The sequence below is a fragment of the Apus apus genome, chromosome 3, assembly GCF_020740795.1.
Source record: "Apus apus isolate bApuApu2 chromosome 3, bApuApu2.pri.cur, whole genome shotgun sequence".
NCBI lineage: Eukaryota > Metazoa > Chordata > Aves > Apodiformes > Apodidae > Apus > Apus apus.
In genome coordinates, this window is record NC_067284.1 from 31,740,676 (window position 1) to 31,768,204 (window position 27,529).

General features: G+C 38.6%; 1 long non-coding RNA gene across 1 annotated transcript in view; it reads right to left on the reverse strand.

Moving 5' to 3' along the window:
• LOC127382621 (uncharacterized) overlaps window positions 1–27,529 on the reverse strand; it is a 60,492-nt gene that overhangs the window by 1,314 nt on the left and 31,649 nt on the right. The gene's annotated exons all lie outside the window — the stretch shown is intronic.

Consider the following 27,529-nt stretch of genomic DNA (forward strand, 5'->3'; position numbering starts at 1 on the left):
CACATCTAAACGACCCTTAAACACATCCAGTGATGGTGACTCAACCACCTCCCTGGGCAGCCTATTCCAGTGTCTAACCACTCTTTCTGTGAATTTTTTTTCCTAATGTCCAGTCTAAATCTACCCTGTTGCAGCTTGAAGACATTTCCTCTTGTTCTGTTGCTAATTACCTGTGAAAAGAGGCCAGCACTAACCTCTCTAGAATGACCTTTCAGGTAGTTGTAGAGGCTGATGAGGTGTCCCCTCAGTCTCCTCTTTCTCAAACTAAACATTCCTAGCTCCTTCAAGCGTTCTTCATAAGATTTATTCTCTAGGCCCTTCACCAGCTTCATTGCCCTCCTCTGTACTTGCTCCAGCACCTCAATATCTCTCTTGAATTGAGGTGCCAAAAACTGGATGCAATACTCCAGGTGTTCCCTTACCAGTGCTGAGTACAGGGGGACAATCACCTCTCTATTTCTGCTGGTCACACTATTTCTAATACAAGCCAGGATGCCATTGGCTTTCTTGGCCACCTGGGCACACTGCTTGTCTCATATTCAGCTGCTTGTCAATTAGAACCCCCAGGTCCTTTTCTGCCAGACAGCTTTCCAGACACACTTCCCCAAGCCTGTAGCGTTGCATAGGGTTGTTGTGGCCCAAGTGCAGGACCCAGCACTTGGCCTTGCTGAAGCTCATACCATTAACATTAGCATAACAATCCAATCTATCCAAGTCTCTCTGTAGAGCCTCCCTGTGCTCATGCAGATCAACACTCCCACCTAGCTTGGTGTCATCTGCAAACGTACTGATAATACACTCTACGTCCTTATCAAGATCATCAATAAAGATGTTAAACAGAAATGGTCCCAACCCTGAGCCCTGAGGAGCACCTCTTGTGACCAGCTGGATTTGACTCCGTTGACCACCACTCTTTGGGCCTTACTGTCCAGCCAGTACTTGATCCAACAGAATGTATGCACATCCAGGCCGTGAGCAGCCAGGTTTTTTGTGAAAGTCCTATGGGGAACCATGTCAAATGCTTTTTGGAGGTCCAGATAGACAATATCCACAGCCTTTTGCTTGTCCAACAGTTGGGTCATCAGGTTATAAAAGGAGATCAAGTTCATCAGGCAAGACTTGCCTTTCATAAGCCCATGCTGACTGGGCCTGATCCCCTCGTTATCCTCTAGATGTCTTCTAATAACACTCAAAATTATCTGCTCCATGATCTTCCCTGGTACCAAGGTCAGACTGACAGGTCTATAGTTTTCCAGATCCTCCTTTCTGCCTTTCTTATAGATGGGTTTTACATTTGCTACCCTCCAGTCCATTGGGACCTCCCCAGTTAGCCAGGACTTCAGGTAAATAATGAATCACGTCTGCCAACTCTTTCAGCACCCTTGGAGGTAGCCCATCCAATCCCATAGACTTGTGTGCATCTAAATGGTGTAGTATCTTAAAAGAGAAACCCTTGGGTAATTTGTCTTTCTTCGGTATTAAAGAATATCATAAGTACAGAGCAAAATTACTCAGGCTAGAAAATCTTGTCCAGTGTTTGTTCTGCAGAGGAGCAACTTGGGATCTAACTTTTGAAGTGAGAACTATGATGTGTTCTTAAACTGAAATATGTTTGATATACACAAGTAATGAAAGCTTCTTCTGAAGCCCTGAACACTGACAATGAACGGTTCAAAGATAACGGCTGAAGCCAGGTAAGGGCATGGTGAGTGTACCTGACATTGACATGGTGAAGTTGTTCAGCACAAGGGAGAGAAGGAAATGCAGCTCTTTGCTTCTCAAGAGGTATCACTCTGAATGGATTCAGCTCATTTACGCTCAAGGATACATTGCCTGCAAAGGACTTTGCCACCAAAGGGGAGAAATTTCTACAGGCTACCCAAAGTCACATTCAAAACCTGATCTGCAATCCTTTAAAATCACTGGGTTCCTTTTAAAACAAATTCCTGTCGTCTCATGGTACCAATACCCATACTCCATTTCTGTAAACTTTATTAAGAAGCCTACGTTTATGCTTGAAAAATATTAAAAACAGGGATATCAGTATTGTTACTGCCTCTGTTAAAATTAACCTTAACCTTTTGCTTCACCCTCTTCCCATTTTAAAGCAGCCCAGTTCTGTACTCCTTCATTCAGTAACACGGATTGAGGTGATGAAGAGGAAGACAGGCAGCCCAGCAGCACTGAGCATTGGCTCTCCTGTGCCCATGCTGTGAGTGAAATAAAATTGTGCTGACTTAAGGATGCTATTCCACAGCATAACATAGTTTGTAGGAGTTCATCCTGGACTGAACTGTCTGTTTCCAATTCACAAGCCTGCCAGACAACTGCATCTGTCTGGCCTGTCTTAGCAGAAAATGACTGGGACAGCAACTGGCTCTGCTGATGAGTCACTAAAGATGGGACAAATGGGAGCTGATCAGGACAGCAGATCCCCTGCAGTGAGGACTGCAGGCTTGGAGCAACAGGTATCAGTCAGTTGTGGTAGCACATCCTAGTGATTACTGCTAGTGATGAAAGGAAGGGAGGGCAAAGGAAGCCCATAGTTTGACTGAAAGATGATCTTTTCTAAAGAGTATAATTCCATTGGAAATAGGATTCAGTGGTTTTATAAGGGTTTGAACATTAAAATATTTTAAATGCTATTATCTTATCTCACTGACAGGTTTTAAATGTTTGAGACCACCTGCAGAGACAATGAGGCAAACAAGTGTTATATTTGTATACAAATGGCCCTCAACTTTGTCGCTCCATAAGAGTTTCATTAGTTCCTAACAAAATATTGCAGAAGGAAGGTCCAGCATTTTCTGGCAAAAAAAATCCTTAGAGAGAAGTTACACAAGTTATTTCTTTGTCCCTTCAGTGTTCAGGAAGAAAGATGTTTAGCAAGGGAAAGGGCAGTTGTATATGTTTTTTGAAAGATTATTATTGTTGTTCTTGTTGTTACCGTGTTTATTATCACTATTTAGATTTTGCCCCCAAGGTAAACCCCCATCACATTTAGATTATTAGGCCCGTTTGGCCTACACTCCACCAGTTATAAAACCCTTCCTCCTTTGTATATTCAGAACAAGTTTCATGAGAAGTATCTTAGAAACATCTGCCTTCGTTATAATTATATTTCTATTTCAGCTGCACCAAGCTATTTACAGATGAGCCTGTTCATAAAGAGCTTTATAATTAAGCAAACAGAAATATCTTTTTATAGGATGCAGATCTAGGGGTGATAATCACACACAAAATACACAGCAACAGTTTCAAATAGAGTGTTTAATGCTAGAATGCTAGTTATATAGTTAGTGATGTGCTCAATAAAGCCTGACATGTCTTTGTTCTTAAATGTAAGAAAATATGGTCTTTGCTACACAACTGTGTAAACTGCCTTTTTGATATACAAAAGGCCATATATTAAACAAGGTATGGCTTGGACGCTATCATGAAAACAAGCCCTCACATCTTCAGTGAAACATGATTACCAAGCTCTTGGATGGAAAAAGGAGCTGACAGCATATATACAAATTTCAAAAGTGTGATGTATGAGATGTGACCTGATACTTCCACTGAGGGACACCAAAAGACAAAGAAGTGAAATGAGCAAGTATTGGCAGAAGTGAAATTACTGTCTAAGGTCTTTTCACAGTGTGTATGTTCCAGATATGCAACCTTATCTCTTCTGAAGTACATCTTTGTTGCTTACTTCTCTCAAGATTGCAAACTTGCTCTTTTCCATCACTTTCTTAGAATTTTTATAACTGATTATAACCCAACCAGAGCATTTGTAAACTAAACTGCTGTGATACACCATATGAAACCCACATGTGAGCATCATGCCAAAGAAAACCTCACAAACATTAAATTAAACTATACAGAACACCTTGTTTTTCAAAAACAAGGGGGTTTATGTAGGAATTTCTATGGTTTGGGTTTTTTCCTTCTTCACATTTAAATCAGCTAAAATAGATGTCTGAAAGAAGGCAGCAGAAAGCAGGCCTAGATATAACCTAAAGAAACCACTATGAACAGAAACAACGTAAGTAGAATAACATCTTTGCTAAAATTTTTGCCAAAAATCATATGGAATCACTTTAATATATTCCTGGTAAGCTAAATAATCTAATTCTATTTAGATGTTCCTATTAATTTATGCTGTTTTTATACGTTGAACAGATTACAGAAATTCTGGTGAGATATTCCTAGAAGGATTTGAAAGGGAAATACGTGGATGATTTCAGTATTTGTCAATACTGTTCTTAGAAGGGTTACTCATGTTTTCTACTTCAGCTTGGTTTTGCACATTCAACATGGGTGTTCTTCCTCCCTGGAGAAGCTTTCCTTTGTTCTTTGACTGTACAGAGTGCCTCTGAAGGCTGTGCTACAAGTGGGCAATGTAAACACTCTCTTTCATTCATTCAACTACACCACTTCTAAAAGCAGTTTCTTCTTTGCTACACCATGGATTTCAGAAAGTGCTGAGTAGTTCTTTTAACCATGTTAGACAAACAGTCTTAAGGTCAATGATGGGATTACAAAAGTGTTCTGATACATGATTTGTACTGCTATTTAACCTGAAAGGGTCTCACAGTAAACATTCAAAAATTACTTCCTTAATTTCCTTGAAACCAAAGACTTGACTGCAATTAAGCACTGGGTAAACCGTGATATTCCCTTCTTTTCACCATGATGTCAATCAGTGTTTCATTCTTATTTCTCCAGGCTTCTCCATCTGTATCCACCCATTGGCTCTTGCCTTGTATTCCAATTGCAAGTTCTTGGAGAAAGAGATCTTCCTATTCTCTCTGTGCAGTGAAGCATAATGGAGTCAAGAACTGTCACTCTTATGTGCCACAACAATACAAACAACAAATGGGGCAATATTTCTTCATCCACAGAACTGCACAGAACAAGAGATTCAAATAGAGAAATGTATTATGTAAAACAATAATATTGTTCCTCTATTATGTTTTCATGCACTAAAAGCAAGCATGTCCTTTCCGTATCAAATGGTTTCTGGTTTAAATTATGGAGGTAGAAGAAGTATTTCTCAGTGAGGATACAAGGTGTATGATACAAGGTGTAGGTTGCCTACAATGTGGAGAGTAAAATCTCAGATAAAATAATGCCTTAAGGGATTGAGGCTATTAAAAACGTGCTAGAGACCTTATCTCAGATAAGACTGGGCAAGAACCACACAATTTCCTGACAACCAACATGATGAATCCTTGAAGCCTGGCTGAGTGTGTGACACTTAGCTAAGATGTGGGAATGCATGAAATTTGGCAGCCCTGAAATCTCAAGTCTTACACACAGAAAACAAAGAGTATCATTGTTGTCTGTTCCAGGTTCGTTCCAGTTGTAGCTTCCTAGCTTCATTGTCCCTGCCAGACAGACCTCAAATGAACTGATATTTCTGAAATTAGAGCTGCATTTCATTAATTTCTTAGTCTACAACTTGTGAGACTAAGAACATGGTCCTAGGTTTTGTGTGAAATTCCCTACTGGATAAAGTGTGGAAAAAGAAATGTTAAAGAAGAAATTAAAATTGAACTTAGTGATGGTTTCCATCATCTCTCTCCCTCCCCCAGTATGAAGTTGGAAGCAATGTAAATGCAAACATCTGATTCTTCAAGTCTTTACTCCCAGAGGTGCTGGTTCTGGGTTAAGCACTCACTTTTTGGCTCATTCCCAGCTTGCTATCAACTCACATTACTGCACCATTCCAGACCAAAATCCAACTCCACAGAAGAATGTTAAATGCTAGAAAGGGAGGAATTTTAATGTAGTAGCTTTCTATCAGTTCCTTTTGATTGTTGTTGGCAGCTAAATTTACGTAACCACTGGTGAACGTCAGTTACTGGTGACTACTGGATAGTGTTTGCAGCTGAACAAGTAATGGAGATAACTGTGTGCACATCAAGTAGGCTAAAGATTTCATCATAACCACAAAGCTGCAAATAAAGACCTGTTGCTAGCAAGCAATTGATGATTTGCTGATAGAGTGTGTAGGAGACACAAGTGTCAATACTGTAAGTTACTGCTGTCTCGGGGCCAGCAACATGGCAGGACGTTTTAGGTGTTCTCATGTTCTCACATGTCAAATCATCTGCTCCATGCTGTCCTTATGATGTGGTCACAGCCTTATTATAAAACTCTTTGAAGCAACTCAGTGCGGGCTGAATGAAGGAATAACTTGTAGTAGACAAATATAAAGCCTCTTTACTAAGTTATGATGTGTTCTGTGTGGGATATGTTTCATCAGCATATTCATAACCTGCGCCTCTGACAAAACCAAATTTGATTTTCAAGGTGTGAAAGTGTCAAGCTATCATCAAGTCCCATTTTCCCATGCATCAATTTTCTCATATTTATCAGGAGAGGAAAGGCATAAAGCTCCTCAGAATGGGTATGTCCAACTGTGACTGCAAAAGGAAAAGAATGAGAGTTGTAGCTGCCTGTATCAGCCTTTTCCCCACCCACACAAGAGGTTTTCACTTCCTTCTTCATGCAAGAAAAACCTGGCAATACAACATTGCTCCTGATTTCTTGTTATTAGTATCAGAAGAAAGGGGATCCAGTATTCCCATATCTCTTGAAAATACATGAAATCCTAATGACAGAAAAAAAGGTATGGAAGAAATCAGCTTGGACAATGCACATTGTTAACAGCCTATCATCCATGTTATTAATGTACTGCATGTGGTCTCCAATATCAGAACTGTGGGAATGACAGCAGTATTGCAAAAGTAATAATTTTTGTCATATCTAACTCATGGAATGTTGTGAAGACAGTTTTTAAACTATCCCCACCAGAGAAAAATGAGCTAATTAAGGCTTCAGCAGCAGACTTGGAGAAGGTGAGAAGTAGGGAGTCAGAATCTGAGAATGAAAGATAGCCAAGTCAAAATAACTCTTAAACCAAACTTGGCTTATGAGCTGTCAAAACTATGTTGCCATTGGCTAAGAAAAAATCTGTGTTATCAAAATATGTTGCTCTCTATCCAAGGAAACTTAATTTCAAAAGCAGAGAGGGGTAGGAAGAAAATCGCAAAAAGACTGTCACCAAGAAAGGGAAGGATGAACTCAGAAGGGAAGCCCATCAGGCTTCTGCAGTATCTTCAAACCTAGATCCTGAAAAGGTCCAGCATTAAGACCACGAGGTGAGCAGTGGACTGTTGAGACACTGTTTAAGATGAGGGGAACTAAACAAGTAAGAACAGATCTTATGCGTGCATTCTACTGCTGAACTGATGTTTTATATACATTTCGTAAATGTCCTTCCAACTTTTTGCTTAAGAGCTTGACCCATTTCTTGGCTAGAATAAACTTGCACTGCTTTCATTCTTGTGTTTAGTTTAATAGACAAGTCTATGTAAAGCTGGAAAATAGGTTACATCATAATAAAGGATCACTGCAGGCAATATACAGTTAAGCTGAGATGGCCACAGAATAGGTGAGTATAGTAGGATGCAAGGGAGTGTTGCCTTCTTGGCTAAAATGTCACTTCCCCTCTGACATTCAGAGCTCCAGTTTTTTTGGAGGGACTATGCAGGGATCAAACTTCAGGGAGACAGTACATCTGCTCCTATACAACCCATCTCCCTTGCACCACTGCCCCAGCTCCCTTCTCTGGCAGCACTGTAGCATGACAACTGTCAGTCCCCCACAACACTTGCTCTATACTGTGGTCAAAAATTGAGAGAAGTGGTTCTTTTTTCCCCATGGCCAGGCAGACTCAGCCCCTAGTGAACCCTACACATGAGCAACTCATGAGTCAGAGGCAGCCCAAGCCCCAGTGACATCAAAACAGAACAAGCGGTAAGCTTAGAGGACAAGGAAGATGTTGTGGCAAGCGTACATCCAAGACATTGGACAAAGTAGCTTTCCTGGACTTCATTATCGGGTATCCTTTGTGAAAGGATTTATTAATAACAGCTGCATTTGTCCTGCAGAAAATAAAATCCTATTTTATCTATATATATTTGTTTTAAAAGAGCAGAAGGCTATTCAAAGCCGAGTCAATAGTGGCATTACTGGAACTCATTTGGAATGGACAATGTTTGGCCTATTGTGTTAAATTCCTGAGGGTTTGCCTATTTTTGTATCAGATTACAGCTTTATTAGGTACAACTGTTTTTACATTGCATTTTTGTGATTAATGATGCTAAAAGGATTTTGGCATTTCAAATGTTGTACACAAACCTAATGGGCAAAATCTTCTGTAAACTTCTTCTAAGCTTTTGGCAGACTTTCCTTGGGAGCAAATATTAACTCCAGATAGTGTTTATTAGCTTTTATAAAATAATCACTGTAATAGTGGCATGTAATTGCTGGAGGTAAGAGAAAATCCAGGCCAAGAATTAATCAAGTTTGAGCTCCTTAATAGAAACAGGTCAGGAACGATTTATTTCTTGCCCAGTTTGTAACTGAAATAATATAATTTTCCTCTGATTTTTTGTCATATTCCAAGAGTGATTTCATACAAAACATTCCCTGAATAAACTGTGTTCTTAACTAGAGATTGGTCCAAACAGCAAAGTTCAGGACCCACTTTGTATTCTGACAAAATATGAAGGCATTTGGACTTCAGGCTTTGATTTGCACATTACATGGGGTAGAACAAGCAAAACATCCAGATCCGAATCCAGCCCCTCGGCCTTTTTAACACATTGTCCAAAATCTGAATGTTTCCATAGGCAGAATTTCATTTGAGGATGTCCTGTGAGCATCAGATAATTTCAAAGACATCAGAGTCAATATGCCAGACTCATTAAGCTTTTACTCATAATCAGTTAGAAGTTACAGTTGATTTAAAAAAAAAAAAAAAAAAAAAAAAAGAGAAAAACAACAACCCCCCCCCAAAAAAAAAAAACAACACGAAAAGCACCACAGCAGGAGGAATACAACCATGACTTCTTGCATATGGTATCTTTCATGTAATAGGAATAAAATTCTCTGGAAAGTGCCCTCTAGAAAGTCAATGAAGCCTTCCTATCAAACTGCTGTGTGCCAGGTAATTCCTTAAGTAGAAACAGTGCAAAAGCAATCTTTTGACAAGAGTCATGAGGGAGTTGTTAAAGTATGAATATAGACATAACTAAATGTCATTAATATATGCATATGTAAGACAACACCAGGTGCAAAAAGACTGGAAATGCCACAAAAAAAACCCCAGCAAAACAAAACAAACAAACAAAAAAGACATAACCTGTGCTCAGTTCTGTATAAACACCACTATATAGCCTCATAATTTAGGATACTAAGTGAGGTAGATTTATCACTCACTGTTGAGGTTACCTCAGGCACCTCTAATTGCCTCTTTATGTACAGTTCGTCCAGTCTTTTCTTCGAAGTAAAAGCCATAGTGTAGGATGCATGTCAGGAGATGTGATCTCTCAGGCATATCAAGCTGCATCAAGGCATCCAAGTACAGTTTCAACACAGGAGGAAATTCTACTCATTAGCTCAGCTGACATCTCTGCAAAATCAAAGATACCCAAACAAACCTGGAATGTTCTGTGTCCAGCTCTCTTAACTTCCAAAGCAAGGTGGTTGCATCTGAAGTGCTCTCTGGGTAAAGTCAGCTACCCCTGCTGTCTGGAAATTGTCTAGGAGAGTGCCAGTTAGTTCAGGCAAATGACTAGCCTAAAAATTTGACAGCATGGATAACTGAGTTCTGGTACCTGGCTTGGTACTCTGAAGCTGTTTAATTTCTTAGGAAACAAAGAGGCTTCATGTATACAAGCACATACGGGATGTTTTGGTCAGTTTGCTCTGGGAAACAAAGACATCCTTAGTCACAGGCCAGTCCTGGAATGTGCCATTTTTCTGTTTGTAAGAAAAGAGACTTGCCATGGAAGTTTTAAGGCAAGTGTCTCATCGCCAACAGCATGAAGTGCCCTGTCTGTATAAGCAGTAATAAAAAGCACAATTCCCACACTGATGAAATCCATCCACTCTCTAGTGCTAGAATTCATATTTCTGTTTTAAGTGCTCAAAGAAGCTTGTACACTTTTATAATCTGTTGAATATCAGCCATCAATCATATTTAATGTACATAAACACCCCCACACAAAATCTTATGGGATTCTAATTCAAATAAAACCATTAACTATGAGCTTTGAAAGTCCTTTTTTAATCATAAGATTTGCCTTTAGATTTGTCCTGATCAAAGTTATTTCAGTGTTATTATTTTCCTAACCCTAAACTTCTAGCATATTCTGTGAAATCACAATACTGTACAGAGGAGCACTGTAAATGGATAAAGGCTCACAGTTGTTATGCATTACACCATGGAAAGCAGTGTTTCCCACTTCTCAGTACTGGAACTTCACCTAGAAAACCTGTCATTTAGGTGCCTTATGGAGCTCCCCAGCTCCATGGGTGTTAAAGCCTCTTGTATATCTAAACCACTTCTGCTATCAGCTGTGGAAAAGATAGTATTGAAACTAAATATGTAAGCCTGTCCAGACCTGGAGCTCATCCAGCTCCATGTAAATCCATGTAGGTGTCTCTGAACACTGATCTCCAGGGCTCCAATGGAATACAGAGAACAAAATCCCACACTGTCCTAACCCTGTCCAAAGCCAGCACAGGCTGCAGATTAGTCAATTTGCATGGGCCGTATATGTAATGATTGCCCTGCAAGATACACCTCATTGGATAAATGATAGTGATAATTTTTATAATCTTTTATATTGAGTAGTCACTTCAGAGGAGAAAACATGGGCACCTATCTGCTATTCAAAAACATATTCGAGACCCCCTAACGCTTGCATAGGAAGAGGAAAAGAGTAGAAACATTCCCAGGAGCTACTCTTGAGCCTTATTTGTGAAAATATATATCTCTGTCTTTTTACCTTGATTCAAAATCCTAATACAAAACTCAGTGCAGTTCCATGGATGGATCCAGAATCCATTCATCCACATTTTCAACTTAATTTCCCCTCAGAAGAACTGCGGAGTTACAAAACTAAGCTGACTTCTTTGCTGGAAATAAAACCCTAACTGAGATGAGATGAACCTAGTTTTTGCAGGGAGTTCTCATGCAAGCAATTTTTTTTATGGAGGCCCTATAGCTAGAATGAGGAAAGACAGCAAAACTTTCAAAGCTGTTAAGTGGCATTCACTAAAGTCCACAATAACTCAATTGTTTTCAGTGTTCCACAGCAAAATCTTTAACAGGCCTGTGGAGAAACAAAAGGAGTTTTCTTCCTCCGCTTCACAAATTGGCTGACCACAACTGCAGCCTAAGTAAAGAATTTACCTTCAGGTAAGAATCAGTGCAAAATAAATGAAAAATGCAAAAGTTAAAATGGGCCTTCCCTCTTAAGCTGGCCAGCAGAATGAGCTGGCCATTTCGGGCATCAGGACCATGGCAAATGTCAGCGTGTGACAGAGGTACTTGCTTTACCCTGTATGTATCATCATTCAAAGTAATAAGGTCATATGCATACCAAATTAGGGCTCTAGTGAGAACAAATACCATAGATTTTCATTGCTATGAAATTTTATATTATGAATATAAAAATACAGTGCTCACTGTACAGTTGAATAAAGTTAAATACCTCCCTAGAAAATCTTGTATTAACTTGAACAGACATTCATAAAAAAATACAGGTTTCATCCATTTCTGGTCATTTATTGCAGGTTTGTGAAAAAGTAGCTTTTAGTATTAAAATACGTGTCTCAGAAGCAAACGGCTTTCTGACTGCAACAGGCTGCACAGAAGAAGGCACAGAAATGCAGCTCAAAAATACATGTAGGACAAGACAAAGTTTGCTGCAGGTGTAGAGATGTGATCCATCAGGAATGAGAATGTCTCCTTTCAGTTTGGGACCACCTGTGAGACCATTTGGGAGGGATCCTAGAAAGAGCTATACCTTCTGGCATATATACCCCTGCAGCTTCACCACTGGTAAATTACAGAAAAGGAAAAAAAAACTAACTTGGCTTCCAGGCCTTAAGGGAACTGATCTGGACTTGCTGCACAGTGCAAGTCTTGAGCATGTTGTCCAGACTATCATGCTGAGCAGGCTTGTACACCAAGGTCCACACACACACACAGACACATATCAAAGCCATACTCTGAGACTGTGCCAGTTCATTTTGACCAGTCAGGCAGCACTTTCAAGTGTCTCCTTTGCAGCAGTGGTGTCAGATATGTCTGCTTCAGATGTACAGTGAAGTATAGTCTAGCTATATAAATCTAGCTATAATTTTATAATTCCTCATCCAGAAGCATATTATTATTCCAGTGTGACACTCCAGCAAGCAAATGCAGTTGACAAAATCTTTTTCTAAATGTGTATTACCTACATAGCACTGTACATTTTACTGATGATTAAGAATCAAAGTCCTTGCCCCAAGTGGTTCATAATCAAAATGAAAACTACAGGCTTGAGATAGATTATGTGATGTAAGAAGTAAGGCAGTAGGCAAAAAAAATAAGCACATATTTCTTTGTGTTTGACATCTTTTAGAGAATGATGAAAATCAAGATTTCCTAAATAAAAAGAAAGAAAAAAAACCTTACCTATTAAAGCCACAATAGGAAAGCATTTTGGAATCTTGCACATTTCTCAGTTATATTCTTTTGGGGTCTATTTTCATCCATTTTGTGTAGAGCTTTCAGCCTGTGACTGAACTCAAAACAACTAATCTCTCTTTCTGGTTCATGTATATTAGCTCAGTGCTGTTAGGTTTGTTTCTCCAAAACAGCAGGGTGTTGGGATTTTTTAAAGGTTTCCACAGAAATTAAGAGGAGAGGGATATAATACCTTCAACTCAAATTTATTTCTTTTAATTCATTTTATATGCACTTGGGGCCTAAATAACTCAAGAGTAATTACTGAAAAGTAGCCTATTGTGTGGCTTGCACCCCTTTGTGAGCAACTATTGCCTTAACTCCAGATGCAGAGTATTTTGTAACATGACTACACTCCATATTCCCTTTGTGGAGCATACAGACATGCAGTGGATCCATTTTTCACTTGTATGCCAGAACAGCTAACCATATGTGTACAGTTACCCATGTATAAAAAGACCAGCAATCAATTACTACTACTAGAAGTTAGTACAAATCAGGAGACAGACGTAACACCTTACAACTGTCTCTCTGAAGAGTAGTGCCCCATAAGCCTACCCCTATGACAGATTAAAGTTACTCCTGACAACACAATGTAGTCCTTAATATTTTGACTAATAAGTGCCAACCTCTGGAAATGTGGTCTTGAATAACAATAGCAATGACAAGCAAGAAATTTTAAGCATTCATTCAAGTTGCTGGTCTCTGTCCAAATTGTTACCACTCATGGTGTGGCTTAAAAACTTTAATATACACATTTGTTTGAACAGAGTTCACTTTGTGCAGGGCAAACAAGGCATCTCATACAAAAAAATTCCATCAGCTGAACAATATACAGTCATATCGTTGTTACAGGTCTCTGGGGCCTGTGTGAAATACAAATGAATCTGCAAGTGTTATCGGAATAAAAGGGCAGAAATAAGGAAAATCTGGAACCATCCAGCCACATTTCACTGAGCTAGATAACTACATTTTTCCTCTCCATTAGAAGCATCTGGAAAAAAAAAATGAATAAGGTGTGTGGGGAAAAGGGTCATGTCTGAATTTTTTTTCTTTGCTTCAATAAACTGGAAAACTCAGGATCTCGAACAGCTGAGGTTTTTTTTCCTCCTCATTTCAAAGAAAGGGGGCTGGGCTTTTTCCTTGTTAATGTGAAGATTCTAATTTTTTGTCATACAAACACTGACAACTCTTTCTCTTAGAAATTTTTTTATGAACAGAAAGTATTTGTTATGGAGTTAGATTTTAGATAAAAACATTAAACAGTACTATTTCCTGATTTATGTTTTATGTTTAGATCTTCTCTGTACTCATTAAGAAAATGAAATTCTGAATGTAGATTGCATTGTGTAATGTAGATGGACACATCTGGCTGAACACACATGTACACTGTAATGTAGTTTTAAAATCATATTTGCTTAATTAATACATTCAAATGTATACAAAAGACATCAGTATTACACAACCTACCACTCAAAAAAATAGCATACCACAAAATGGGCATTGTCCATCAAACCCTAATTCTCCTTTGGGAGGCATCAGGAGGCAGTGCAAGATGGTATTACTGCACCACCTCCTCTTTTAGCACAGGACCTTAACTCGTTCTTCTCATTCTCCTTGCCTTCTTCACTTAATATGTGATGGTATAAAGTCATGTTCTGTGTATAGCATTATTAATTTTCTTCTCGGCATTATGTCCAGCTGGTCATCACAGTAACTGAATTATTCCTAAACATGAATTAATATACCTGTCTGGCACCTCATTAGAACATAGAATCATACAATCACAGAAGAGTTAAGGTTAGAAGGGACATTAAAGATCATCAGGTTCCAAACTCCCTGCTATGAGCAGAGACACTTCCCACTAGAACAGGTTGCTCAGAGCCCCATCCAGCCTGTCCTTGAACACCTCCAGGGAGGGGGCAAACATGGTTGTTGCTGTTTTTCTTTTTCAAGTTAGGAATAAATAAGATATTAAAGCTAAAATTCTCTATTGAGAAGATTTTGCCAACTGAAGGTCCTAATTTGAGACATCTAGAATCAAATGTCTTAGAATAATAGAAGTTTTAGAGATCTTCATGTATTCAAACACAGCAACAATTAGTATTAGTTGTATATGTTACTGGTTGACATATCTGTAAACCTGTAAAAACATCTTCTGTTAAACTCCCTATGAATAAGGAAGACACACTTAGTGGCCAACAGTAGAACTGTAGGTTTAAATAATGTTTGCTTAGTTACAAAAGATCTCTGATGGAGAACGGTAATCACAGGGTAAAATAGCATGGTGTTGCATCCCTTGTGCCAGAAGGCTATTTGTCTTTCCTGCCACCCCTTGGCTTTTTGTCTGTGCACAATTATAAGACAAAGTCTCTCAGAAAATGTTCTTTACCAACAATCTTCAAGAAAATCCATACCCTGTCTGATTCAGTAAATAAAACAGTGATTCTGAAGCAAAAAATTTAAAAAACTAAATTACGTACTTGTTTAAGAGAAGAGGTGGCAATGTTTTGCTTTTTTTAAAATAAAAGACACAAATACTCTTTAATTAAACATGGTCCATCATACCATATAAATTTTGGAAAAAAAATTCTGTTGATATGGATGCATGTTTCATTTGTAAACACATATTCTATAATCTTCTGAAATTTTTTAATACCAGAAACACAATTACTATTTGAAAATTTGGAACTTTGTAAGAGAGGCAATTGGTTTCTAGTCACCAGTGTTACCAGTTGTCATTATTAATGTATGGAAAGAGACTGAATTAAAGTTACATACATAAACTTAAAAATGGTGTTTCCTTGTCGTATTCACGATGCTAAAATTCTTCCTCTGTCTCACATGTCCCACAGATAAATTACAATTAATAATACTATCAAATGGAACTAAACTGGTTACCAATGTGATCTTTGGCAAATTCACAGTATCAACATTATTCCTTTGAGCCAAACAGGTAAGCAAGCACTACATTAAATTATTATTTTCTGTGTAAATATCATACACATTTAACAAGAGCACTGCAGAGCAAAGGAATATGTAGTTTCACCAAGACTGAGCTAAATCGAACTTTTGGAGGAAAATGTCCTCTCTCATAGAATCATACAAACATTTAGGTTGGAAAAGATCTTAAATGAGTCCAACCGTAAACCTACCACTGCCAAGACCACCACTAAATCATGTCCCTAAGCACTTCCACTCTCATTCCATCCAACCACTCAGCTTTGGGCTATTCTTGCAATCTACTTCTACCTGAAGGCCCTGCAGCAGCACAAGCCAGTGCCTGAACTGAAACCAGGGCTCTAGTTCTCTCCCCAGCTACTCTTCTGGGGAAAAGAAAGGTAGCTGGACATGACAGCCATTTCCTGTGTGCTAAATTGATATCCACTCAGAGAAATATATCTTTTGCTGATGTGTATAGTCCAGGTGCACTTGAAGTGAGTATGTCTACATTATGTCACTCAGTTTAAGAAGAAAGGCCATCAGTGTCTCACTGTGATACTGATGTTTCTCTTTTCTAAGCAGTAGTGTCTTAAGCTTTATAGGTCAGTTTCCTAGTGAATAAGAATTTTAAAAGTCAGGGACAATCCGGGAATATTGTAGCTTGCACATTTACTTCCATGCATGCATGAACACTGAAAGGGTAGAGGCTGAATTGAATATAGCTACTGTACATCTATTCTTCAAGAGTTCTTTCACCATCACCAAAGCCTGGTTGGCAGTAAGCAATTCTGTCTGAAAACTTTAGAGTATCAGAGCAGCATTGAGCAAATCGTTCTTTTGCTCCTATAAGTCCCTCTAATAATGTATCAAACCTTGTACATTTCTTCTCAAAACTGAACATTTGCTCAAACAGAAAAATAACTGGGTAGACTATGTATATAACAGCACCACCTAGCGATGTCCTGAAAGAACCACGTGCTAGTCTAGCACTGGAATTGTAAAATTAAAATTATGTGAGATGGAAGTAATTTAAAGTACTTAAACAATTATGTTAATCTATATAATATCTTGTACATCTTAAATTATTTGTAAATTGCTCCAAAAATAATTATTCTTAGAATGATGTGTTCTTTCAATGGTTCATGAACAAGCTCACAGGAGATGCAGAAATTTTTGGAACAGAATTGAAAGTACTAGGAAGAAGGTTTTTGCATTACTAAGAACTTCACCAATGCTTGAGCTTTTAAAGAGAAGATATACTTTTTTCAATTACTTACTTGAAAATGTACCATTATTGTTTAGATTAAACCCTTGCAGCAAAAAACCTCTGAATGCATTGAAAAAAACATGGAGGGTTAAAGAGAAATGTTGCCTGCTTCCGATCAAAGATGTATTTAAAATAATGTGTATTCCATTAATGTAAAAACTGGTAGGATTGTACACAACACAAAGTCCCTAGGTTGGCAAATATCGCAAGAAATAAACTTTTCCCAAAAAGAAAACCCCACGCACTTTTTTTAATATGTCACAACCCCAAGTATTGAAATATCTTAACTATTCCTTGAGCACTTTTTTTTCTGTCAGTACAAGGAGCTTTTAGTCCATACCTGACTAAATTTGAATGTGAACTTATGGACATAATTATATCTGATGCACAAAACCTTGAGCATAATTAGAACACACAGAATTTAAGTTTCAAAAGGAATCCTTAACCTCCCCTGTTGAAGCCAATGGAAAACCTTCATGAACAAAACTACATTCCAAAAAATGCACATATGTATATGTGTGTGTGTGTATCCATATCCCTGTATATTAACATATATTTTTATTTCCTTGTGTATGCATATATAAGTGTAGGTTGACAGAAGAAATCAAACCCTCTAAAAATGCTGTGGTGATGTTGTGCAAGGGGCTTTGCTTCTCCGAAGTCAAGTATATGCCACAATGTGCTAAAAAGCATAAAACAGTAATTAAGATTATCCTTTTAAAAACCAGAAATGCCTAAACCCTGATTCTCGTTAACAGCAATGCTCTCCTTAACCCTTATCAGAGACCAATCAATCTGCAGCAGAGACAGGCTGCTATTTAAAGCCAGCGGATGGGGCCAGAGCCATGGTAAGTGCAGAGCTGTAGCTGTCACATTCCCAGTCACTGCATTCCCATGCTCAGGACTGAGTCATCCATACTATTTCTTGTGAACAAGGCCATCATCAGTATTACCTCTTGTTTCTTTATCTCTGTTTGGCATCTTCCTGTACATAGATCTCAATTATCCCCCTGCTTTTGTGCATTATTTTAAATGTGTGGGGTTTGTTTTGCTTTAACTTGAAGTTTCAAATCCAATGGAAATGCCTTGAAGTAAGTGGTAAGAGCCAGAGTCTGAGCTGGATCAACAGCAATCTAAAGCACGTACGATGATTTTTCTTTCCTGACAGGATAACCTCTCTTTAATAAGACAAAAGACACAGTTACATCATACCATCAAGCCAGAACAAAGTTGCCTGAACTAATACTGCTCTAAGCTGAAATTTCCTTTAGTTCAGCACAGCACTGTGAAGGGATCCATGGTTCATCTGAAAGAAACAAAACAGAAGCAAGATGGCACTAATTTACATGCCTGCTAATCCCAGATCAACACAGTGCTGACTTTGCTGCCCTACACACAATTGTGAGGCTATCCTGGACCCTGCCAATTCAACCCTACATGCACCATGATTGGGAGTGTGAGCTCCCATGAAATCTTCTCCACTCAGATATCACCCAGTTGTTTTCTTTGATAAAAGAAAAATTATCATCACTATTGCAATCTCCAACTCATTCTGTGGCATCTACAGGAGCAGATCCAGCCTGGCTGATGGTCAGCAATGGCTGTGTGATGCCAGCATTGCTCTTCAACCTACAGCTGAGCACCACAAGGACAGGATGCGGTCCCAGAGCAGTGACTGCTCATGCTGCAGTAACCATAGGGGGTTATAAGAGCTTTGGAGGCAATAAGAGCAACAAAAGGACTAAGAGACACTAATTTTCCTCTGTGATATTGGAACTCAGCATTTGGATACTGGAGACAAAGTAAGAACTGTGTGGAAAGAGGTGTGGGCTCCTGCACTGTGCAGAAACACACCTTTTTTGTTATTTTCCTTCAGGTGACTCACTTCCCCATACTTTGCGAACATTGACATACCTTAATCTATGGTATAGACTGTAAGAATTGCATTTTAGTACTCTAGAGTAAACACAAATCTTAAATGTGGATCTGCATTTTTCTACTATTTTACTGTGGCATTTATCTCACTCATATTCTGTTGTCATCTACATTTTCTACACTCTGTTTTCACAACTCGTTTTCACCTTCCCACATGAAGGATATCTCTGGCAGGGGACATTTATATTGTAAGTAACCCAAACATTTCAGTTCATGCTTACTACACTGAAACTGGCAGTAGTCTTATAGTGATGGGGAGATGCACACCCCTGTGTGGCCTTGAAAACACAATGTGTAGTTCATTAAACTTACCATGCACACGCTCCTGCCATTCTCTACATTTCTATTTACCCATAAAACCTAAACTATTTTGCTCTTCAGAACAAGCTTGAAATGCAAATGAAGGGGTAGATGAGGGCTGATGTCTGTCTGCACATGATTCAATGGTGGCTTCAAGGAAGAGAACTGTCCTATTTTAAGATAGAAGCAAAAAAATCGTTGACTCTTGCCACCTCTTTTGATCAGGGAAGCAGCTTGAATATTATGGCACGACTTTGGATATTTCACTTTGAATTTAAAAAAACAAACCAAACCAAACCAACCAACCAACCAACCAAACAAACAAACAAACAAAAATCCCTGAAGAAACAACAACAAAAAAAATGTAGTGAAAGAACTACAAGAGATTTGGGGTTGGGAATAAGAAGGGCTGATGGGGAAATCCAACAACTCACAGTGCATCAGTGCATGCTTAATAAAAAGGTTTGTTCCTAAGCAAAAGAGAAGTTGCTGTGCTCTGGTTGGAAACTTCCCCTGAGGACCTTCAAGGAAACCCTGGCAGACAAGGTGTGAACTCATGTGGCAGACTCAGTAGATGGCACTCCTGTCCCTGGGTCAACAAAAAGGCTCAGCTTTGGGTTAGAAGGCATTCTTCTAAGGGGGCTGGGGAGAAATCTCTTCTACAATACATAGGGTTCAATATATGTTTATATACAAAACCATATATATTCAACTTGCAAATGTGTGTAAAATGTAAACAGTCTAGGACCCAACTTGCTTGGAGGTTACCTTTGTATGTCCCAGTGTGACCTGTTTCTTCCTAACTCCAGCTGTGCTGGTTGGAGTGACAGATGCTGTGGGTCCTGGCATGGACCAGAGGAGCAGACAGCAGACTGTTATGAGGGGATTTTGTTAAATATTTCTGCTTGCACAGGACAAGAAAAATGTCCTTTAGTTGTCCTGCTTTCTGTTTGAAAATTTAAAATCATCCTCTTGTTTTACCCAGGAGGTGACTGCAACTTCTTGATAGCTAATTCCTGTATTTGTACAGAATTTGTAAAATCTTCTGTGATCTTTAGAAAGAAAAAGTCCATGATGAGTGGGTACTATTAAGTCATACAGAGAAAACAATACATTTTAATCTAGCTAAATCAGTCCTCATGTTAATAATATTAATTTAAACTGCAGTTCCTTCAATATGGATTTTCCATATATTTGACTCTGCTGAACAACATTTTCTTAATACTTGCTGAAGCACCTACAAATCCAAAAACATAGTTCACATACCTCTATGCTATTTTACAGATAAGAGTTTGGAAGAAAACTGTAAAGTGAAATGACAAATAATCTGAAGAGGGAAAAGTAAGAAGATCTAGAAAATAAAGAATTGTTGGAACAGATATTAGAATTTTCCATTGCAAATTATCACCACTAACCGGCTGTCTGGGAAACACTCCAACCTGATGTTGGGTTCTCTTTGATAACGTGGTGTTTCTAAGCAACATTTCGAGTCAGCCCATGTGTACGAGTGGTCAGCCACCATTCTGCAACTTCAAAACATGAATTTCTTTCGTTACATGCAGATCCAATTTGCTGTTTAGTTTTCATATGGAGACTACAGCAGGCTTTTTCAGATGCAATGTTTTCAAAAAAAAGGAAGCTGTGTTAAATATTGTAACACATTTCAACACATGTAGCAGAATGACTAATTTATTCAATACTACATTAATGAACCCCTTTTTTCTTCATAAGCTAAGCAGATGGATATTCAGGTAGCATGTGTTAAAGTTCTCAAGAATTTATGTTCTAATTCTATTCACATAAGCAGCCAAAGGCCCTTCTTACATAAGAATGACAGTGATAACAATTAACTGGTCTCTTCACTCAATATATTTCCACTATAATCCCAGATGAAATATTTTTCAGGACTTAGATCTGCTGAACTAGAATTTCTAAAGTTCATTCCTTCCATATCTTGTCTGTGAAAAAAGATGTGAATTGCAGTCCCTGAGTCCGTAGACTGCCCATCCAGCTTGGATCCATGCTCTGTATGCTTTCAAGTGCAAGGCATTTATAAAGATTAGGTAATTCATTACTTAATTTGGACTCTGTTCCTATCACACCCAAAAGTAATTTTAGCTTGAAATGTAGGGTTTCATATCACTGATAAATAAGGAATAGGCATGTTCCTGTGAAGTGAGAGATAATCAGCTCTGCAACAGACAGGATCTCTCACATTGACAGTAGAAGGCAACTGGACCTGTTCTTGGCTGATGGACATTCAGCTAGACAGAATCCTGCAGACTGCTGGCATGAGGACATGGTGAAGCCATGGGAGATCACTGTGTTCAGTGAAGTTAGGCACTATTTTCTGCATCTTTGCTTGCATCTTAAAGATACTGACTTCAGATTGCTGGCAATGACAATTGCATTCCACACACAGGCAGAAAATATTTTAGATTTCTCTAAAATCATCCTATCAAAATGAATATATTTTATCAACTTAGATCTGGAATATATGCATCCTACCAGTGCTAATTATAACAAGACATATGGTTAAACAGCACTTCAGATTGAGACAGTTTAGGGAATTTCTCTAGCTATCATTTCTTCTTGACACTAGAATATTTCTTGTGGACGTCTGTCAGGATGCAAGTTCCAGCAGTAATGTGGCATACTCAGCTCCTTCTGATTCTTCGGTTCCATGTTGACATAAACCCCAGAGTAGGTGACAGAAAAGTAGCTTGCACCTGGCTCGTGGTTAAAAATAGTGAGCCATTACACTTTGATGATCCTCCATTTTAATGGAACAGACTTTGATAAAAGATGGCAAGTATCCAGAGCAAATTATTATTTCAAGTCTGACTCCCAGGAAAGATAGTAATTGAACTACAGATTAGTTACCAAGAAACAGATCACCTGATACACCTTATCTAAAGATCACCAGAAGTATAGGAAAGGTTGTTGCCTCTGAGATCAGTTGAGAGGAAAGAAAGAGGGAGCAGACAGGACTGAGAAAAACTCAGTCATTCAGACCTGAAACTAGAGAAATGTCATGGACAGAAAACACTGATCCAAGGACAGAAACCATCCAAAGTAAAGAGGAAACTGAAGCAGGAGACTGAATGTGGAAATGTTTTGTCCATCAATGTGTACTTCTAATGCTAGCGGAAGTAAACTGTGATGGGTTTTGCTACCCATCTTTTCACTTCAGCTATCCTGTATCTTTGAGAAGAGAAACTGCAAGTTTATTTTGACCATAATGTGGAGTTCTGGAAAAAGATATATGTGGAGAAGTAAGGGAGGAGGAGATGGACTGTAGGAGTCTTGCCTTTCTGAAACAATAGTAGATAAAACAATATCAAAGAAGTCTGCCAGAAAGAGAGCCATAAGAAAGCTTAAAACATTTAGATATCTTGTAATATTACCCAAACACAGCAGCTTGAAGTGTACAAAGAGAACTGAGTTTTATCAAGGCTGTGACACACACAGTCCTAGAAAAATTAATTCATCTAGCCTGCAGCTATGTGTTTCTTTCTTAACACACTGGCTCCCCTTGTTACAGTCATGAGAATGATTCTGTCATGTGCTTTCCATTTTACAACAGACAGTCTTCACACAGGCCTGAATTTTAGCTGCCTATGTGGATCATGCCAAGGTACCACATATGCAGGGACCTTTTTTACCTTCTCTAAAGCATCTATCATGAACCAAACAATCTGTGGATTCCTTGAGTGCAGTGGGGAAACTATCAAGTGCATCTTGCAGCACTTCACAGCCATAGGGAAACAGAGACAGACAAAGGCTGCAGGCACTGTCCCTCCTTCAGCCTAGCTGCAGGCCCTGAGGACACCTCTCACCAGTGCACCAGTGGAACAGCATTTTATGGCTTTCTCCACCAGTGCCGGCTGAGGTATTTTTCCTCATCATCCTCAGGGCTCCCTGTACCTTCATGGAGAAAAACAGTCTTCTGTGGAGACTTAATGAAACCACTGAAGAGCTGCATCACACAGGCAACATGTCTATCTTTCAGTATGTAGCACAAGCAGAACTTAGGTTACATAGCTATAACACAGAAATCTCATTTAAATGAGATTCCTAAATTCCTAAAATAAAATTTCAAAGCATGTCAATTTGTTTATATCCACTGGGAAAGTTAAAAAAAAACACCAACAAACAACCTTGGAAAATACATGTGGATTTTAAGCAATAAAACTCACAAAATAAATTAATCTCTAGAAAATTCATCACAAAGACACAGAACGAATTCACAGTTGAAGATAGACCTGAAGGAAGTATTTTCAGCATACAATTAATCTATATAAATCAATCTTTATTTATTTTAAGCCAGTGCCGAGTTTTATGAGTTGTGGAGATTGACTACAAATATGTTTGTCACCAAATTTTGTGGAGAGATTTGAGTGACAGGGTGTTCCCATGACTGACCTTGAGAATAACAACGCAAAGGCCAAATCAAAGGTCAGCTAGCACAGTGTCTTTAAATAGCAGTGAAAAGTGGATGGTTAAAGAAAATGTAAGTGCTAGGAAAACTATATGATATTTTGTCTGCTATATCATTCCAGCTTCTAATGCTCTGTAGATAAGTGACTTCATAAGCCAGATGTTGTAACCTTATGGTTAGCACTGCTTGATTTATATTCTGCTCATGGTTTTCACTGGTCAATACATCTGTGGTTCAAGCCATAGGTTAATTTAATTTCCTTCTCTCATGAGCATTTCCATGCTTTCTACCACACAGGCCACTACACTTGAAATAACTTTTACCTATTACTTCATTTGATTCTCTCCATCTTAAAACTCAGCATTGCTCTAGAAAACCTCTGGGAAAGTAGTAATGAAAAGATTAATGAATGGATCTTGCAAATGTTGTGTGTGCTCTAAAGCTTGATCCAAAATTCCATTGCTGACTAAGCAAAAAACAATATTGATTTGAGTCAGATACACACCACTTCCAATGTGATTTTGAGTTGAAAGATGCCAGAAATTCTCAGGGCACTTTAAAACTCAAAAGTCATAGAAATTGGGATTGAACATTAGATACTGTACTGCTGGATTTTGTTCCTTGATTTAATTAAACTGTTAATTTAAGTGGTTAATTGAAGTGTTTTCATTGCAAATACAAATAGTAGTGAATTTGACAATGACATTTGGAATGGTTATTATACAATGTATATCAAAATACTTGTGCCAGTTAACATGTCTGAATAACATTCACAAGTACATAGCCAGAACACAGTTTAGTATCATAGTACCAATAAACAATACAGTCCCTTCTGACAACCTTCATCATTCCCACCAGTCCATGATTATGCCACTGGATACTGTGTAAAGAGATCAGAATATCAAAGGTCCAAGAAGTCATTCAAACCCGTTTGGGTGTTTGATAAACTTGTCTCTTTTCATTGAGTCTGCAAATATGAAAACAAGGGACCCCCTTTCTATACCATGAATGACACCCAAACTTGAAATTCACCAGATAGATGAGTCTTAAAAAACTCTCTCTTGTCTTTAAAAATGGGGTGGAAAGTATACATAATTCATGTCACAACTGTTCAGTCTGGCAGGACTGCCATTTGTAATTTCCCGGTTTTTTTTTCTTCAAAATTTCTTTATCAGATATCATAAGATGAAGCCATTCTTACGGGGACCCTTTTCATTTTCTATACCAGACAGCTACTGATGTCTCAATACAGTTATTTTCTACATCTACGTCCTTTGCACATGTATGCCCCAGCATGTACTTCAACACACTATCCCAAATACCAGCTCTTTTTGTTGGTTCCCATAGCTCCTTTTAAGCTTCCTTATTTTAAGTTGGACTGCACAGCTTGATTATTTTTCCCTGCTCACCTCAGTCTCCACCACAACATTTCCCACCTCTCTTCAGGACCAGCCAGGCTGTAAGCCCTTTGATGGTTCTGCATAGCCTACTATGGGGAGCTTCCTGAGGAGGCTAACAAGCCAGCTAGTCTACCTTCTGCTTTTCCATTCTTCCAGTGAGAAGACTGCAGACAAACCCTCCTCTTACTCTTCTTACTTTCCCTGCACTTAATTGTCCTGTTCTGCTATTCTCCTTCAATCAGCTTTAAAATGTTCATTCCTCCTCCCTTTCCTATCCTGTTCTCCCAGCTCCCAGCTTCTGCCAAAATATGAACTGATGTCCCCATAGGGTCCCCTCACTAGTTAGCTGACTTGTCCAAAGAACCTCTGCAAGCTGGTGACCCTTCCTGCCCCTCTTTTTCCAGTTATTTGATTCAAACCTTCCTAATAAGTTCCAGTTGAGGTGCAAATGCTCAACCACAGGAAATTACACTTTGGTTTATTTGGCATCCCTCTGACAAACACTCCACTACTTCACAGGACCTGTAGAGGGTGAGTCCTTCTAGGATCAGAAAGTTTTCCGAAGTCTTGGTTTGATTACCAAAAATATTTCAGGGTGCAGAATCAAATTTTATTTCTAAAATGTTCCTATTCTTTTAGAAGTCAGGGCATACTTTATTTGAACCTTCCACCTCAGTGATCAAGAGATGTGTCCTAAACACTTTGTGAGAGATACTTGGAGCTCCTTACTTGCATGGAGTCAATCAGACCATGAGCAAGTAGGGCTCGGCACCTTCAGGCTCTCTTTGCAGTGATGAGGTGGTACATGCCCTGACATTACCTTTGAAAACTGCATTGCTTTTCCTGCATGGCATTTAAAATAAAAAAAAAAATAAAATAATAATTCATTGCAGGCTTGGGCCTTCAATGTGCTCAGCATTAAGCACATAAATAGTTTAACTGATGTGAAAGAAATCACCTACATGCCTGCACATGTGATTAAATGCTTTGGTGGATCAGGCCAGAAGGCCGAACGCGTTGCTGAATCAAGCAATGAGCGTGTATATAAACAAGATCTTTACAAACTGACACAAACATGGCACTTGTGTTTCTTTAAGAACCTCACAACTGAGTGCAGCCCTGACTTAAATGCATTGGCTTTAGTAGGAAAAGGCCAACAATTAATTTAGCCTTACTTCTTTTTTTGATGTAAAGACAAACTGCTAAGGTAAAAGTCCGTGGTTCTAATTTTATTAGTTACAGACATGTTTTCACCGGTTGCTATACAATCCCATGTGATGGTTTACAGTATTGACAACATGCAAAATCTTTACAAATATTTGGATTTCTATTTTTACCAAGCCCCGATTGCTTTTATGAAGGATGGTGTTTGTGTTATTGGCCACTGAAGCCTAGCTAAGAACATTGGAACATTATCCTGTGCTGCCCCAGCAAATAATGAACTCTTTTCTAGTCTGTAAAATGTTGATGTGTTGTGGTTTCCTGGAAGGGAGAGAGCAACTAGCTGTGCCTGGACCCACTGGACATGATGTCAGGGTTTTCAGTTTGTATCAGAGAACGTCAAGAGTGTATCAGAGTGCCAGCCCCACCCCCACCCCTGCAGGCATTAGTACAGAATTAGGGAAGCAACCATTATTTTATTTTATTTTACCATTGTGAATGCACCACCCTAAGTAATCTCCAACTGGTATAGCTCCACTAATAGTCAGCCTGTTAGCCACCACTCCATGCACTAGGACACATAACAGTGATGCTTTTGTAACATCAAAAGTAATCAAGGATTTACACATACTATTTTGATCTTGAACCTGTTCCAGTTTTTTAGAAGTTTAATTATTTTTAACAGTTGCCATTACTTTTCTTAAATCTTATAGCACTTTTTTCTTTGGCCCTATTTCTATTTTGAACTGTATCACAATCTTACATGGGGTTAAACTAGTCCTCCCAAAAACCTCCAGGTAAAATTGCCAGAAGTTTAATTTCCTACTTTAATCTGTCATTTATTTTGCACTTGGAGAAGACAGAGCTTCCATTGATTGCAATAAATTCATGTAACTGGGATTACTGGTGTAGGCTAAGAAAACTGGTAAAAAGAAGTGACTATTTTTGTAGATAGCTTCAGAAATATTTCAGCTTCTCTCATGCTTACCTCCTATCTAGAAGCAGAGGATCTGTGTGTCTCAAACCTGCTAGTGTTAATGAGAAAGCTCTGCAAATGTGCTGCGTGTAGCTGGGAAAGGAAGAGACTCTAATGCTCTTGCTTGTTAACATTCTCCTTTTTTTCTGCTCTCTCCAACTCAAATGCTTTCTAGCTGTTTTGCTGGCAGCTTTAGCAACATTAATGCATTCCAAACTAGAAAAGTTTCTACTTTAATATCTTACAACTAGCTCAATATGTACTGACCTCAAACCCAGGATAGTAGTAATTTGATATTGCAGCTCATTATTGTTACTCCCAGCAAGTTTCCCCTTGAAAGTGCCTGATGCTTCCCCCTCCCTCTCACACGCACCCTCCCACCCTCCATTCAGAATTTGTTTTTAATTGTTCAGGAGAGAAATTTCAGACCATGAGCCAACAATATATTTCCAGGGGGTACAAGATATTAATAGAGCTACATTGTGGCCCCATATATTGCAATAAACTCTGCTGTAATTTGTTTACC